General features: G+C 39.8%; 1 long non-coding RNA gene across 1 annotated transcript in view; it reads right to left on the bottom strand.

Moving 5' to 3' along the window:
* The window catches only part of LOC124018143, a 153450-nt gene that overhangs the window by 86922 nt on the left and 50059 nt on the right, over nt 1-16469 (bottom strand). Inside the window, exon 2 of the long non-coding RNA XR_006835579.1 lies at nt 12609-12752. This is a non-coding gene — a long non-coding RNA (uncharacterized LOC124018143). The remainder of the gene's footprint in view (nt 1-12608; nt 12753-16469) is intronic.

Below are 16469 nucleotides of genomic sequence, written 5' to 3'. Positions count from 1 at the left end.
GTTTTGTTGATGTTGAGTGTGAGGTTATTTTCCTGACACCACACTCCGAGGGCCCTCACCTCCTCCCTGTAGGCCGTCTTGTCGTTGTTGGTAATCAAGCCTACCACTGTTGTGTCGTCCGCAAACTTGATGATTCGTTGGAGGCGTGCGTGGCCACACAGTCGTGGGAGAACAGAGAGTACAGGAGAGGGCTCAGAACGCACCCTTGTGGGGCCCCAGTGTTGAGGATCAGAGGGGAGGAGATGTTGTTACCTACCCTCACCACCTGGGGGCGGCCCGTCAGGAAGCCCAGTACCCAGTTGCACAGGGCGGGGTCGAGACCCAGGGTCTCGAGCTTGATGACGAGCTTGGAGGGTACTATGGTGTTGAATGCCGAGCTGTAGTCGATGAACAGCATTCTGACATAGGTATTCCTCTTGTCCAGATGGGTTAGGGCAGTGTGCAGTGTGGTTGAGATTGCATCGTCTGTGGACCTATTTGGGCGGTAAGCAAATTGGAGTGGGTCTAGGGTGTCAGGTAGGGTGGAGGTGATATGGTCCTTGACTAGTCTCTCAAAGCACTTCATGATGACGGAAGTGAGTGCTACGGGCGGTAGTCGTTTAGCTCAGTTACCTTAGCTTTCTTGGGAACAGGAACAATGGTGGCCCTCTTGAAGCATGTGGGAACAGCAGACTGGTATAGGGATTGATTGAATATGTCCGTAAACATTACCGGCCAGCTGGTCTGCGCATGCTCTGAGGGCGCGCCTGGGGATGCCGTCTGGGCCTGCAGCCTTGCGAGGGTTAACACGTTTAAATGTCTTACTCACCTCGGCTGCAGTGAAGGAGAGATCGCATGTTTTCGTTGCAGGCCGTGTCAGTGGCACTGTATTGTCCTCAAAGCGGACAAAAAAAGTTATTTAGTCTGCCTGGGAGCATGACATCCTGGTCCGTGACTGGGCTGGATTTCTTCCTGTAGTCCGTGATTGACTGTAGACCCTGCCACATGCCTCTTGTGTCAGAGCCGTTGAATTGAGATTCTACTTTGTCTCTGTACTGACGCTTAGCTTGTTTGATAGCCTTGCGGAGGGAATAGCTGCACTGTTTGTATTCGGTCATGTTACCAGACACCTTGCACTGATTAAAAGCAATGGTTCGCGCTTTCAGTTTCACGCGAATGCTGCCATCAATCCACGGTTTCTGGTTAGGAAATGTTTTAATCGTTGCTATGGGAATGACATCTTCAACGCACGTTCTAATGAACTCGCACACCGAATCAGCGTATTCGTCAATGTTGTTATCTGACGCAATACGAAACATATACCAGTCCACGTGATGGAAGCAGTCTTGGAGTGTGGAGTCAGCTTGGTCGGACCAGCGTTGGACAGACCTCAGCGTGGGAGCCTCTAGTTTTAGTTTCTGTCTGTAGGCAGGGATCAGCAAAATGGAGTCGTGGACAGCTTTTCCGAAAGGGGGGCGGGGCAGGGCCTTATATGCGTCGCGGAAGTTAGAGTAACAATGATCCAAGGTTTTTCCACCCCTGGTTGCGCAATCGATATGCTGATGAAATTTAGGGAGTCTTGTTTTCAGATTAGCCTTGTTAAAATCCCCAGCTACAATGAATGCAGCCTCCGGATAAATGGTTTCCAGTTTGCAAAGAGTTAAATAAAGTTTGTTCAAAGCCATCGATGTGTCTGCTTGGGGGGGGATATATACGGCTGTGATTATAATCGAAGAGAATTCTCTTGGTAGATAATGCGGTCTAAATTTGATTGTGAGGAATTCTAAATCAGGTGAACAGAAGGATTTGAGTTCCTGTATGTTTCTTTCATCACACCATGTCTCGTTAGCCATAAGGCATACGCCCTCGCCCATCTTCTTACCAGAAAGGTGTTTGTTTCTGTCGGCGCGATGTGTGGAGAAACCCGTTGGCTGCACTGCTTCGGATAGCGTCTCTCCAGTGAGCCATGTTTCCGTGAAGCACAGAACGTTACAGTCTCTAATGTCCCTCTGGAATGCTACCCTTGCTCGGATTTCATCAACCTTGTTGTCAAGAGACTGGACATTGGCAAGAAGAATGCTAGGGAGTGGTGCACGGTGTGCCCGTCTCCGGAGTCTGACCAGAAGACCGCCTCGTTTCCCTCTCTTTCGGAGTCGTTATTTTGGGTCGCTGCATGAACACAGAATCCGCGTCGCGAAAAACATATTCTTGGTCGTACTGATGGTGAGTTGACGCTGATTCAGTAGTTCTTCTCGACTGTATGTAATGAAACCTAAGATGACCTGGGGTACTAATGTAAGAAATACCACGTAAAAAAACAAAAAACTGCATAGTTCCCTAGGAACGCGAAGCGAGGCGGCCATCTCTGTCGGCGTCGGAAGTACAACCTAATGTTCTGTTGCTAAGCAGGTGCATGTAGACAGAGCCACTCTTGAGGGTTTGGGAGGTGTGACTTACGTCTAAACCAGCGCACAGCGTGAGGTTTTAACGTGATATGGATGTTGTTAAAAACACCAGACTTTGATTAGTCACTATCTTTTTATTCTCACATTGAACATGTCTTTGTACCTCCATCAATCTAAACCTACTTAAGGTATTCTTGTCTTTTATTTAATTTAATTTCACCTTTATTTAACCAGGTAGGCCAGTTGAGAACAAGCTCTCATTTACAATTGAAACCTGACCAAGATAAAGCAATGCAGTGCGACAAAAACAACACAGAGTTACACATGGGATGAACAACAGTCAATATGGGATGAACAACAGTCAATAACACAATAGAAAAATATATGTACAGTGTGTGCAAATGTAGTAAGATTAGGGAGGTAAAGGCAATAAATAGGCCATAGTGGCAAAATAGTGACAAATTAGCATTAACACTGGAGTGATATGGGCAGATGATGATTTAAAAAATAATAATTAAGGGGTGGATCAGCTTAATATTGCGGAAAGAATGTTGCTTCCAATGTAATTGTCTGCATCATTTCCAATCGCCCATATTTTTGGGGTAAATCTATTATATCCATACACGCATGCATACATATACACATCTATCCATACACATACCTATATAGACATACATACTTTTTTAAAAGAATATAACTTTATTATTCCCCGCAAACCCTACCACCGTCCCCCAATTGGAGTAAACTAATAAACACTTCTGCTTTTACCTTCAATTTATACATCTTATACACATTTTACAGACACAGTCTACTTTACAATAATTCTCTCTTGTTTGTTCTTAGTCTTTCCTCTATTTCTGATGTCCATCCAGTTTGATTTCTATTTGTAACTGTGCTATTTCACAAAAGTTCCGAACCTATATACATTTTACAGATCCCGTATGCTTTACAATGTTTATCTTGTTGTTAGTCCCACCCTTCAGCTCCATTCAACCCCTCCCATCTATCTCTCAACATCAGCCATTTCGAATTTCTATTTGCCATATATTTTTCAAATGTGCTATGATGCTTCACAAAATAATTAAACCTTCCTATTCTCATAGCTTCTACAGATTGTAAATTAAAAATTAAACATTTTGCTAAAATAATGGCTTTTCAAATCACTATCACTATGGCTTTTCAAATCACTCAGTATTGCTATCTGTAGCGTTAGTTCTAGGCAAATGTTGCAATTCTTCAGCCATTCCTGGACCTGTGACCAAAAACGAGCTACATATGGAAAATACCAAATAAATGATCTAATGAGTTGCAAGAATTATGTATAGTAATTTATATTGAAAAATTTGACGTTTTGAATCCGGCGTTGTTTTGCGTATCAATTCATAAACCATGTGCCATGGAATGGGTACATCGAAAATCTCTTTCCAACTATTTTGCAATTTATATGGCACAGCTGTTAGTTTTTTGGTCCTTAAATGAAATTGGTATATGTTTTTATTCACCATACTTTACTTTAACCATTTATGTTCTTTAATAGAGGGCCGACATACAAGTTCTATACTTTTCCCCTTCTACTTGCCTTTGTCACGCCTTGGTCATTGTATTTTGTGTTTTCGTTATATTTTGGTCAGGCCAGGGTGTGACATGGGTTTATATATTGTATTTTCGTATTGGGGTTTGTAGTATTTGGGATTGCGGCTGAGTAGGGATGTTGTATAGGCTTGGCTGCCTGAGGCGGTTCTCAATCAGAGTCAGGTGATTCTCGTTGTCTCTGATTGGGAACCGTATTTAGGTAGCCGGGATTTCACTGTGTATTTCGTGGGTGATTGTTCCTGTCTCTGTGTAGTTTCACCAGATATGCTGTAATTAGGTTTCACGTTCCGTTTGTTGTTTTGTATTTTGTAATAGTTTTCATGTGTCGCTTTTTTAAATTAAAGTCATGAGTAACCACCACACTGCATTTCGGTCCGACTCTCTTTCTACAAACGAAGAACGACGTTACAGCCTTTCCATATGTCTGTGTTAGCTGCATGTGTGACATAACTCCACCAGTCCTATTTATGATATCATTCACTAAAATTATACCTTTTTTAAACATTTCTTCGATAAATACATTTTTTTTATCAATTAGTATATTTGAATTTAACCACAATATTTGTTGTACTATTTGTTCTGTCCTTTCAGGTGGATTAAACTGAAATTGCAACTAACTTTATAAGGCTTGTTTAAAAAATAAAGATATTTTGGAGAGTATTTCCTTTTCAAACAATCGAAAGTGAGCAGGTGTAATCTGAATAAAGGGGAAAAGGCCCTTCCTGAATATAGGATGAGACATTCCTACCAATTGACTAAAGAACCAGTTTGGATTTATGTATAACTTTTGTATAATTGATGCCTTTAGTGAGAGGTCTAATGCTTTAATATTTAAACGTTTCTGCCCACCACATATTCGTTATATAAATAGGCTCTTTTCATTTTATCTGGCTTGCCATTCCAAATCAAATTGAATATTTTTTTGTTCATATAATTTAAAAAGCAGGTCACTAGGTGTAGGCAAAACCATAAGCAAATAGTTATAACTAAAGAGTTAATATGGGTGACTTTTCCACAAATAGACAGGTATTTTGCTTTCCATGGTAGCAAGATCGTATCTATTTTTGCTAACTTTCTATAAACATTTATTGGAGTGAGATAATTTCTTTCTTGTGGGATTTGTATACCGAGTATGTCCACATCTCCATCAGACCATTTAATTGGTAAACTACATGGTAATGTAAAATGTGCATTATTTAGTGAACCCAAACGTAATATGGTATATTTATCATAATTTGGTTTTAATCCAGAGAGGATAGCAAAAGTATCTAGATCCTCTAAGAGGCCGTGGAGAGACTCCAATTGTGGTTTTATAAGAAAACATGAATCATCAGCGTCCAATGACACTTTAGTTTTTAAGCCACGTATTTCTAAATCCTTAATATTATTGTTTGATCTAATCTTAGCAGCTAACATTTCGATGGCAATAATAAATAGATATGCCGATATTGGACAACCTTGTTTTACTCCTCTAGATAGTTTAAAACTTTCTGAGATGTAGCCATTATTTACTATTTTACACCTAGGGTTACTATACATAATCTTAACCCATTTTATAAGAGATTCCCCAAAATTGAAATGTTCTAGGCATTTATATATAAACTCCAGTCGTACTTTATCAAAAGCCTTTTCAAAATCAGCTATGAAAACCAGGCCTGGTGCCCCCGATATTTCATAGGGTTCTATTGTTTACAGTACTTTTCTTATATTTTCTCCAATGTATCGCCCATGTAAAAAAAACTGTCTGATTAGAATGAATAATATCTGACAATACTTTGTTAATTCTATATGCCAAGCATTTTGTTAGGATTTTTTGCATCACAACACTGAAGTGTAAGAGGTCTCCAATTTTTTTAATGGACTGGATCTTTATATATACCACTTGGGTCCTGTTTCAGTAATAATGATATCAGACCTTCTTGTTGCGTGTCTGATAATCTACCATTTATATACGAGTGGTTAAAACAAGCCAATAATGGTCCTTGAGTATACCAAAAAAAGGTTTGTATACCACTGGTATACCATCCAGCCCTGGAGTTTTCCCATCCTTAAAGGCCCCAATTGCCTCAAGCAGTTCCTCCTCTGTAATTTGGCCTTCACATGAGTCTTTCTGTATAGATATTAATTTTACATTATTATTAGGAAAAAAATCCATACAATTAGTTTTAGTTAGTGAAGATGGAGGAGCCTGAAATGAAAACATATTCTTAAAGTACTTTACTTCCTCTTTCAAAATATCATTTGGTGAATCATGTGTGGGTCCATCATTTGTAACAAGTTTTAATACTTTCTTTTTGGTAGCATCTCCATATTGAAGATTGAAAAATAATTTGGTGCATTTTTCCCCATATTCCATCCAGTTCGCTTTATTTTTATAATATATTACACTGGATCTTTCTTGAATAAGTTCCTCCATTTCTTTTTGTTTTTCCTCTAACTTATTCTGTGCCTCTATAGTATCGTTTTTATTGCTATCTAACTGTACTGTTAGTCCTTCAATTTCTTTTGTTATTATGGTCTCTTTTGATCTAAATTGCTTTTGTTTTATAGATGAATGGATGAATGGCCTCTAAAAGCACATTTAAAAGTGTCCCATATAGTAAGGGGATCTGCTGTACCTATGTTATGTCTGAAAATGTCAGTTATAAATTCTTCTGTCCTAGTTCTAAACAATGTATCATCTAGTAGGCTTTGATTACATTTCCAATATTCTCGCCCACGTGGAAATTCTGTAAGAGTAATATATATGCCAATTATGTGATGATCCGACCGCATTCTGTCCCCGATCAAACACTTTTTAAACATTTGGTGCCAGAGAGAATGGTGAAAGAAAGTAGTCAAGGCGACTAGCTTGGTTAAGCCTCCGCCATGTATATCTCACTAGATCAGGGTATTTAAGTCTCCATATATCCACTAATTCCAATATATCCATGACATTCATGATTCCTTTAGGTACCTGAGGGTGATAGTTTGTAGTTTTTTTTTTGTAATTTCCTTTCCGGTCCATAGAGGTATTTAAGGCCGTATTAAAATCTTCCACCATAATAATAGAGTCTAGTGTTGCTTGTAGAGTTGATACATTCTTATATATATTTTAGAAGAAGCTTGGATCATCATTATTCGGACCGTATAAGTTAATAAGCCATATCTGTTTATCGTCCAATAACATATTTAAAATAATCCATCTACCTTGAGGATCTGTTTGGGCAATTTGCACATTTGGATCAAAATTATTGTTATTTAAAACCATCATCCCTTTTGAATTTCTTTGTCCATGGGAGAAGTATATTTCGCCCCTCCCCCCAGTTCTTTTTCCACAAATCGTCATCTAAAACTGTTTAATGGGTTTCCTGTAAACAATAGATATTATATTCCTTCTCTTTTGGCCAGGTAAATACTGATTGTCTTTTCTTATTATCTGCTAGGCCATTACATGCTTATTTCACCACCTATCATAATGAGACACAACTTTAAATTATTTTTACCAAATATATGTTTGTAAACGTACCATTAAAAAGTAACATGATGATTGAGTGTCTATATAGCTGTACCATGATCTTTGCATTTCTACTAAGTAAACCTGCAATTGGTCCCTACTATTCCACCCGCTAAAAGCCCTCCTCATCCCACGTTGGGTTGTCATCCCAATGCCCGGCAGACCACCCTCGACCCCCTGTATCCCATAACCCATAACCGACTGGGATCCATCATTTAAAAAGAGCACACAGTGCTATTTACCGAATTGAAGTAGATTAACTGCCAAATGTATTTCCATCGCCCTCACCTCAATTTGTATTATATATAGCTGTGGATCATCCTCTATTGTCCCTAACATATTTTACTCCTTTGCAACAGTTGTGGGATACACACACTCAACCCATACCCCCACACAACCATAAGCTCACCATAAGCTCACTTACAATTGCACCACCCCAGAGCCCAACTCAAGATAGGTCTTGATTTACAAATGCACTTGCAGTTGCAACTGCATGAGAAGGCCTGCAAGACTGCACAAAAAAATAGGCAAAAATTGAGAGATTTTATTTACCATTGTCACATCCTAGATGACGGAGGTCAAATGTACACCTTTTTCCCGAAACACCCACAATACAGTCACCCGTATTGACCATATTCCCAAGCATCTCCATGCAGTCAGACTTTGATTCTGTGCCACTAGGGTCACAATAATATACCCCCTCTCTGAATGTCCGAGTGTGACCCCCTCCCCATGGGTTACTGCAGCTAGTGTTGCCAGCACTGCCTGGGTGGGGACACCCCACCGGAATCCCCACCGGCTAGGTACAAGGTCGTCAAGGTTCTCATTAGCAGCTTTGAGAAATTCCTTGTATATTATGCTCTCCCTTTAGGGGGCTTTGGCTTTGCAGGACCAACCCTGCCAAGCAGGCTCAGAATCTTGAGTGGGCGGTGCTGCTCTTGGTCTCTGACCATCATTATATGTTATCTGGGTCATTCAGGTGGGTGTCTAGGTTATAGGGTCATGGACCTTACCATTAAAATATGATCATAAATAAATAATTAGATATAATTTATTTAAAACATGTAGTTCCCCATGATAGGACAATAACAAATCAAATGTATCATCTATTTTAAAACTGTTCCACCATGATAGGACAATAAATAAGACGTATAATTCATTATAAAAGTATATCCATCATCTGAACAATATTGAAAGCCCTCTCATACCCCGGCCCACAGCAATACATTGGCTCTGGGATATGCAACCATTTCATTACTCAGTCACTCAACTTTTCAAACAAAACAAATAAAAATAAACACACACCACACCATCCACACATACTGTGCCTTCTGTTTACTTTTTATCTTCACTATGTTGAATTAGTGCTTGTGTGTTCAATTAGTTATCTGTGAAGATATAAAGAAAAGCTATATTTTTTATTGTATTGTTACAATCCATAACCGGGCTAGAATTGTGTTTATTTTCCTCATCTATGAGAACTTTGTCATTTTTAAAACAACCATGGAGTAGTCTTTGTGTCTCTGAACAACTGGTTGTCAATATATAGTTTATCAACGACGAGAGCTACTCGTTTCGCTTTTAATCTATTTTCTTTGAAAATCGGATACAGAACTTTGCGCCATTCTACAATTTCCTTCGGAAACTGATCATTCATGCCAATTTTGGTCCCAGCAAGTCTTTTACCCAGGCTTTTAACCATTATTTTATCTTTAAATGAAGCAATTGGGCGGTCATACCTTTGGCCTCTCTGTCCGAAGCGGTGTACACGTTCAAGTTGGATTTTGTCAATAACTTCTGACTCTGGATCTGAAGCGCTGTAAGGAGGAACTCTCTAACTACAGATTCAGGGACTTCCCCTTCTTTCTCCTGGATACCTGTAACTACCAGATTCTCCCTAATTGATCTAGTTTGTATGTCCAGTAAGGCTTCCCTCAGAACAGTGTTCTCCTTTTTAATTTCATTCATTTTGGTTTCAATCTTATTGACTGTCCCTTTTAGCTTGTGTGTTTCCTTCTCCAATGTCGCAGCTTTTTCATCACTCATCTCGAGGCCTTCAACTATTTTATATCCTTACTAACTAACTCAAGTATACCCAGTGGGTCATTTATTGATTTTAACAGATCGGTTTCGACCTTTACCATTCTCGGTGGTGAAAATATTAAATCGTCTGTGTCTGTAGAAAAGTCACGTTTCCGTTTTGAAATCGGTTCCCCTGTCTTACTCTCCGTCATGTTTGGGTGTTGCTTGTTTTCGTAATATTTGTCGATAAATGTTTCTAGTCTTAAGATTTGTTTTGTGTTATTATCCAGATTGAAGGTTATCACCCACCAGATTATGTAGTGCTAATATTTTAGTTTATCTTGCCAATATTGAATATTACGTTTTATCTTGAGGTGCTCTACATAACTTTATTCAGTCTGCCATTACCTTTACGTCCGCCTCCCTCTCCACCTCCCTCCTAGGCCCTAACCTATGCAGGTAGAGATACTGGGGTGCAAAAGAGCAAAAAAAATAATAATATGGGGATGAGGTAGTTGGGTGGGCTATTTACAGATTGACTGTGTACAGGTACAATGATCGGTAAGCTGCTCTGACAGCTGATGTCTAGTTTTGGGTTGGTAATGACGCATAGCAATAACATGAAATTGAACATATTAAATAGTGAGAACTGAAACTCACTAGGAAGAGTGGTTCATTAACACTGACAATTAATCCTGACCAATTAAGGTCACCAAGACAGCAGAAAACATACAGCAACACCTCTCTGTCTTAAAAAGCTCTATGGGATCGGTGTCCCTAAACGGGGACAGTTGTTGCCTAATATGCAATTTTGTGACTAGAATGACATTGTAAACAACAGCCAACTTTCCTGGACATAGAGATGTCTTAAATGGGCAGAAAGCTTAAATTATTGTTAACCTATCTGCAGTGTCCAATTTACAGTATACAGTATATTACAGAAAAAATATATCATGGCAACTCGTTTGATACATTCACCTCAGAAGGTAAATAATGTACTTACATTCAGTAATCTTGTTCTGATTTGTCATCCTGAGGGTCACAGAGACAAAATGTAGGCATGGTAACAGCCAGGCTAAGGTGTGAGAGCTGCAATCACAGTGGACAGGAAACCTGCAGCTTTAGACAGACGGCCCTGACTTACACAGGACTAACTTACAATAAGGCCCTCAGGGTGGAAAACATGAGAGAGCTCTTACCAAGTTTCGACCTCACTTTAAATTACACTCAGTGTAAAATTCATAGGTACCACTGATGTACACCTTGTTTTATTGCACCTGGAGGCAGAACTGTGTAGTGTTATGTACTCCTTAAATACTGCAGTAATATGACCGTACTATAGTACCTGGAGGCAGAGCTGTGTAGTGTTATGTACTCCTTAAATACTGCAGTAATATGACAGTACTATAGTACCTGGAGGCAGAGCTATGTAGTGTTATGTACTCCTTAAATACTGCAGTAATATGACAGTACTATAGTACCTGGAGGCAGAGCTGTGTAGTGTTATGTACTCCTTAAATACTGCAGTAATATGACAGTACTATAGTACCTGGAGGCAGAGCTGTGTAGTGTTATGTACTCCTTAAATACTGCAGTAATATGACAGTACTATAGTACCTGGAGGCAGAACTGTGTAGTGTTATGTACTCCTTAAATAATGCAGTAATATGACAGTACTATAGTACCTGGAGGCAGAGCTGTGTAGTGTTATGTACTCCTTAAATACTGCAGTAATATGACAGTACTATAGTACCTGGAGGCAAAGCTGTGTAGTGTTATGTACTCCTTAAATACTGCAGTAATATGACAGTACTATAGTACCTGGAGGCAGAACTGTGTAGTGTTATGTACTCCTTAAATACTGCAGTAATATGACAGTACTATAGTACCTGGAGGCAGAGCTGTGTAGTGTTATGTACTCCTTAAATACTGCAGTAATATGACAGTACTATAGTACCTGGAGGCAGAGCTGTGTAGTGTTATGTACTCCTTAAATACTGCAGTAATATGACAGTACTATAGTACCTGGAGGCAGAGCTGTGTAGTGTTATGTACTTCGTATATACTGCAGTAATATGACAGTACTATAGTACCTGGAGGCAGAGCTGTGTAGTGTTATGTACTTCTTATATACTGCAGTAATATGACACTACTATAGTACCTGGAGGCAGAGCTGTGTAGTGTTATGTACTTCTTTTATACTGCAGTAATATGACAGTAATATAAAACCTGGAGGCAGAGCTGTGTAGTGTTATGTACTCCTTAAATACTGCAGTAATATGACAGTACTATAGTACCTGGAGGCAGAACTGTGTAGTGTTATGTACTCCTTAAATACTGCAGTAATATGACAGTACTATAGTACCTGGAGGCAGAGCTGTGTAGTGTTATGTACTCCTTAAATACTGCAGTAATATGACAGTACTATAGTACCTGGAGGCAGAGCTGTGTAGTGTTATGTACTCCTTAAATACTGCAGTAATATGACAGTACTATAGTACCTGGAGGCAAAGCTGTGTAGTGTTATGTACTCCTTAAATACTGCAGTAATATGACAGTACTATAGTACCTGGAGGCAGAACTGTGTAGTGTTATGTACTCCTTAAATACTGCAGTAATATGACAGTACTATAGTACCTGGAGGCAGAGCTGTGTAGTGTTATGTACTCCTTAAATACTGCAGTAATATGACAGTACTATAGTACCTGGAGGCAGAGCTGTGTAGTGTTATGTACTCCTTAAATACTGCAGTAATATGACAGTACTATAGTACCTGGAGGCAGAGCTGTGTAGTGTTATGTACTTCGTATATACTGCAGTAATATGACAGTACTATAGTACCTGGAGGCAGAGCTGTGTAGTGTTATGTACTTCTTATATACTGCAGTAATATGACACTACTATAGTACCTGGAGGCAGAGCTGTGTAGTGTTATGTACTTCTTTTATACTGCAGTAATATGACAGTAATATAAAACCTGGAGACAGAGCTGTGTAGTGTTATGTACTTCTTATATACTGCAGTAATATGACAGTAATATAAAACCTGGAGACAGAGCTGTGTAGTGTTATGTACTTCTTATATACTGCAGTAATATGACTGTACTATAGTACCTGGAAGCAGGCTGGGTCTCTTCCTCTTAATGCTCTTCTCAGCTCCGTTCTCCAGGGGACAGTCTGACACCAGCGGCACGTTTGAGTTGCTGAACTGCACGGGTTCGTTGTTGGAGGACAGGTCAAAGGACAACGGGTTCAGTCCTGAAACACAACAGAAACACAACAAGCAGCCATGTTAAACCAGATGGACCATAGATCTATAAACCACAACAGAAACACAACAAGCAGCCATGTTAAACCAGATGGACCATAGATCTATAAACCACAACAGAAACACAACAAGCAGCCATGTTAAACCAGATGGACCATAGATCTATAAACCACAACAGAAACACAACAAGAGGCCATGTTCAACCAGATGGACCATAGATCTATAAACCACAACAAGCAGACATGTTAAACCAGATAGACCATAGATCTATAAACCACAACAAGCAGACATGTTAAACCAGATAGACCATAGATCTATAAACCACAACAAGCAGACATGTTAAACCAGATAGACCATAGATCTATAAACCACAACAAGCAGACATGTTAAACCAGATAGACCATAGATCTATAAACCACAACAAGAAGACATGTTAAACCAGATAGACCATAGATCTATAAACCACAACAAGCAGACATGTTAAACCAGATAGACCATAGATCTATAAACCACAACAAGCAGACATGTTAAACCAGATAGACCATAGATCTATAAACCACAACAAGCAGACATGTTAAACCAGATAGACCATAGATCTATAAACCACAACAAGCAGACATGTTAAACCAGATAGACCATAGATCTATAAACCACAACAAGCAGACATGTTAAACCAGATGGACCATAGATCTATAAACCACAACAAGCAGACATGTAAGTCGCTCTGGATAAGAGCGTCTGCTAAATGACTTAAATGTAAATGTAATGTTAAACCAGATAGACCATAGATCTATAAACCACAACAAGCAGACATGTTAAACCAGATAGACCATAGATCTATAAACCACAACAAGCAGACATGTTAAACCAGATAGACCATAGATCTATAAACCACAACAAGCAGACATGTTAAACCAGATAGACCATAGATCTATAAACCACAACAAGCAGACATGTTAAACCAGATAGACCATAGATCTATAAACCACAACAAGCAGACATGTTAAACCAGATAGACCATAGATCTATAAACCACAGGGTGCAACAGACACATGAGTTTTACTATTATAACTGCAGTATACAAACACTCATCAGTCCTGCATTTTACTGACTACAGTACACTATGTACATAACATTCAGACAGATACAGAGAATATCCTGCAGTATGTGAAGAGAAGATTCAGAGAATCCACAGGGTTTCCTTTTCAAAACAGTTCAGATGTCAGTTAACTGAAGACAAAGAAAATACCTGCCAAAGATGAGAGAAATACAATTCTATTAAACCTGAAGAAACCATGTGTTCCCTATTTTTAACAGTCAGGAGTTCAACACATGAAATTAAAGGAATGAAAACATACAGTTCCCTTTTCGTAGTCCAGAGTTCACTCACTGAAGAACATAGGGAGACTCCCTAAAAGAAGCATGGATAATATGTATATTTTCCAAAACTCCAGAGTTCTGTGTCTCTCTGTTCAGACAGTGGGGACACTAGGGAGCATCTCAGAACCAATAACAGTTTCTGAACATCTTTTCTGGTCTCTTTTCTAATTTAGCAGTTTAATTTCTGTCCCAGGATATTTCTGTCCTGAGAGGAACCAAGATAGGATTAAACACACAAAGACCCCTGTGAGTTATGAACCCACCACACACTCTTCATAGAAGTCCAGTATCTAAAGTGACTACAGGCTTCAAAATAACAATGAGCCAATCTGTCCAACAGCTCCAAGCAGACAGTCCCTTCCTAAAACCAGTTCTATTCCTCCCACAGATGGGTAGTGTCTTCCAGAGAATAAAGCAATAAGGAGAGTAGTGGCTGATGAATTATGGAAACAATAACAATGTTGCCCCAAAATCCCAGGAAACAATAAACTAATTCAATTGTGTTCCGAGCCTAATATATCAGGGATTTCCACTTCTCTAACTGGACTTGTGTTATTTATAATACTGAACAGGGTCAGGGAGAGACAAGCCCTGTTCTCATGAAAAATGCATAAAATCTCTAGGTTTACACTTGTTTTGCTAGACTTTGTTGCTGTCAGAAAAAATAAAGTCTGAAGATGGAAAATGGCAACCTTTGCCAGTGAGTCTCCATTCTACACTAAGACACACAGGGCTCAACTCTCAAACCACAAAACATGAAAATGAATTCCTGATAAACTAAACATGTTTCTCAGAGGAGGTGAGCTGAAGGAGGAGTTGGTCACTTGCTACCAATCAGATGAAGACTTCCACCATCCATCTTTATGTTTTGGAGTGCTGGAGAGGAGGCAGTGGCAGAAGACACAGGGACAAACTGCAGACTACCTACAAACTAGCCAACATCACCACACTGTTGTAGTCCTGAACACATCACATCGGCCAAAAGGTCATAATATACACTTCATGGTGAGGGATTCTCTGGGATCTGCTTCACTTTCACTGAACCACTAAACCATTGAACCACTGAACATGGAGTTAGGTGTTGCATCAATCGGGTTTTTTCATGGCCATAAAGAGTATACAATGATGCAAAGTATAGTGAAGTACTTAGAACACATCACATGGAGCTGTGAAGTGAGTGATCAGGCATTCTGTTGACATGGAGAAGGAGAAACTCCTATGCATCTCTCTCTCTCTCTCTCTCTCGCTCTCTATTCTGAATAGGGGGCTCAGAAAGCTGCCAATGGAAACTGACACCCAGTGAGCCTCATACATTTATGGATGTGCCGGGGTAACACCATTCTGATGAATGTTTCTCTATCTCTGCTCCACAACACAAAGCCATCCCTAATGTGTTTACAGGAGGATTTGAAATGTCTCACTTTGTTTGCCTTCTCTATAAGAGACTTGATAGAATCTGTCCTCATCAGGCCCTTCTTCCTTTCTCTCTCTGTTTACTTCCTTCATCTCTTTCTCTCTCCGTGTTCTGTTCTTTATGTAACCACATTTCCATCACAACGAGACCCAACCATCCCGTTCCCTCCCTGTGTGTCATCAAGGCTTTCCACATGAAGAGAGTAGATTGGTAAACAACGGGCTAATAAACAGAGGACAACTTGTCGAATGAAGTGCAGAATTGCCTTCCCTCAAACCCAGAGAAACCAGCTGGGAAATCTGCCCTATAAACATTATGCAGCAGCGTGTATAAGTTGTTGTCGAATGAAAAGGACAAGTGCTCCGTTCCTGAGAGTCTGTCTGTCTGTCTGGCATCACACAGCACACTCATTGCTTACTACTCACAAATCCACCCACACACCCTCCATCTCTCCACCTCTCTCTGCTCTGCCTGTCAGCATCCATCTGGCAGCCTCTCTGTCTTTCTCTCTTTCTTTCTCCCAGACGACAGTCTACAGACTTCTCCCAGACGACAGTCTACAGACTTCTCCCAGACAACAGTCTACAGACTTCTCCCAGACGACAGTCTACAGACATGATAAATGCCTCAGTTCATCTTCTAAACATGCTAGAGTTTCATCTGATTTATACCAGAATTTAATAACTTCAAGAGGAAATTAAAGGAGATTGGCAGTTACAGAGAAAAACGAGCTAGATGTATATTGAGAGGCTAACATAGCAATTGAAGGAGAGTCTGACACATTTGGTCTGACTAAGTGATAGTAGAGTGATATTAAGCAGCGTACTCCTAGCCCCTTTGGATCTATTTTGGGTAACTGCCTGTCTCTGTCCTGTACTGTTGCTGTCCTGTCCTCTGCGGCAGTGTCCTGTAC

The sequence above is a fragment of the Oncorhynchus gorbuscha genome, unplaced genomic scaffold (assembly GCF_021184085.1).
Source record: "Oncorhynchus gorbuscha isolate QuinsamMale2020 ecotype Even-year unplaced genomic scaffold, OgorEven_v1.0 Un_scaffold_4:::fragment_2:::debris, whole genome shotgun sequence".
NCBI lineage: Eukaryota > Metazoa > Chordata > Actinopteri > Salmoniformes > Salmonidae > Oncorhynchus > Oncorhynchus gorbuscha.
This window is presented reverse-complemented; position numbering and strand designations above follow the sequence as displayed.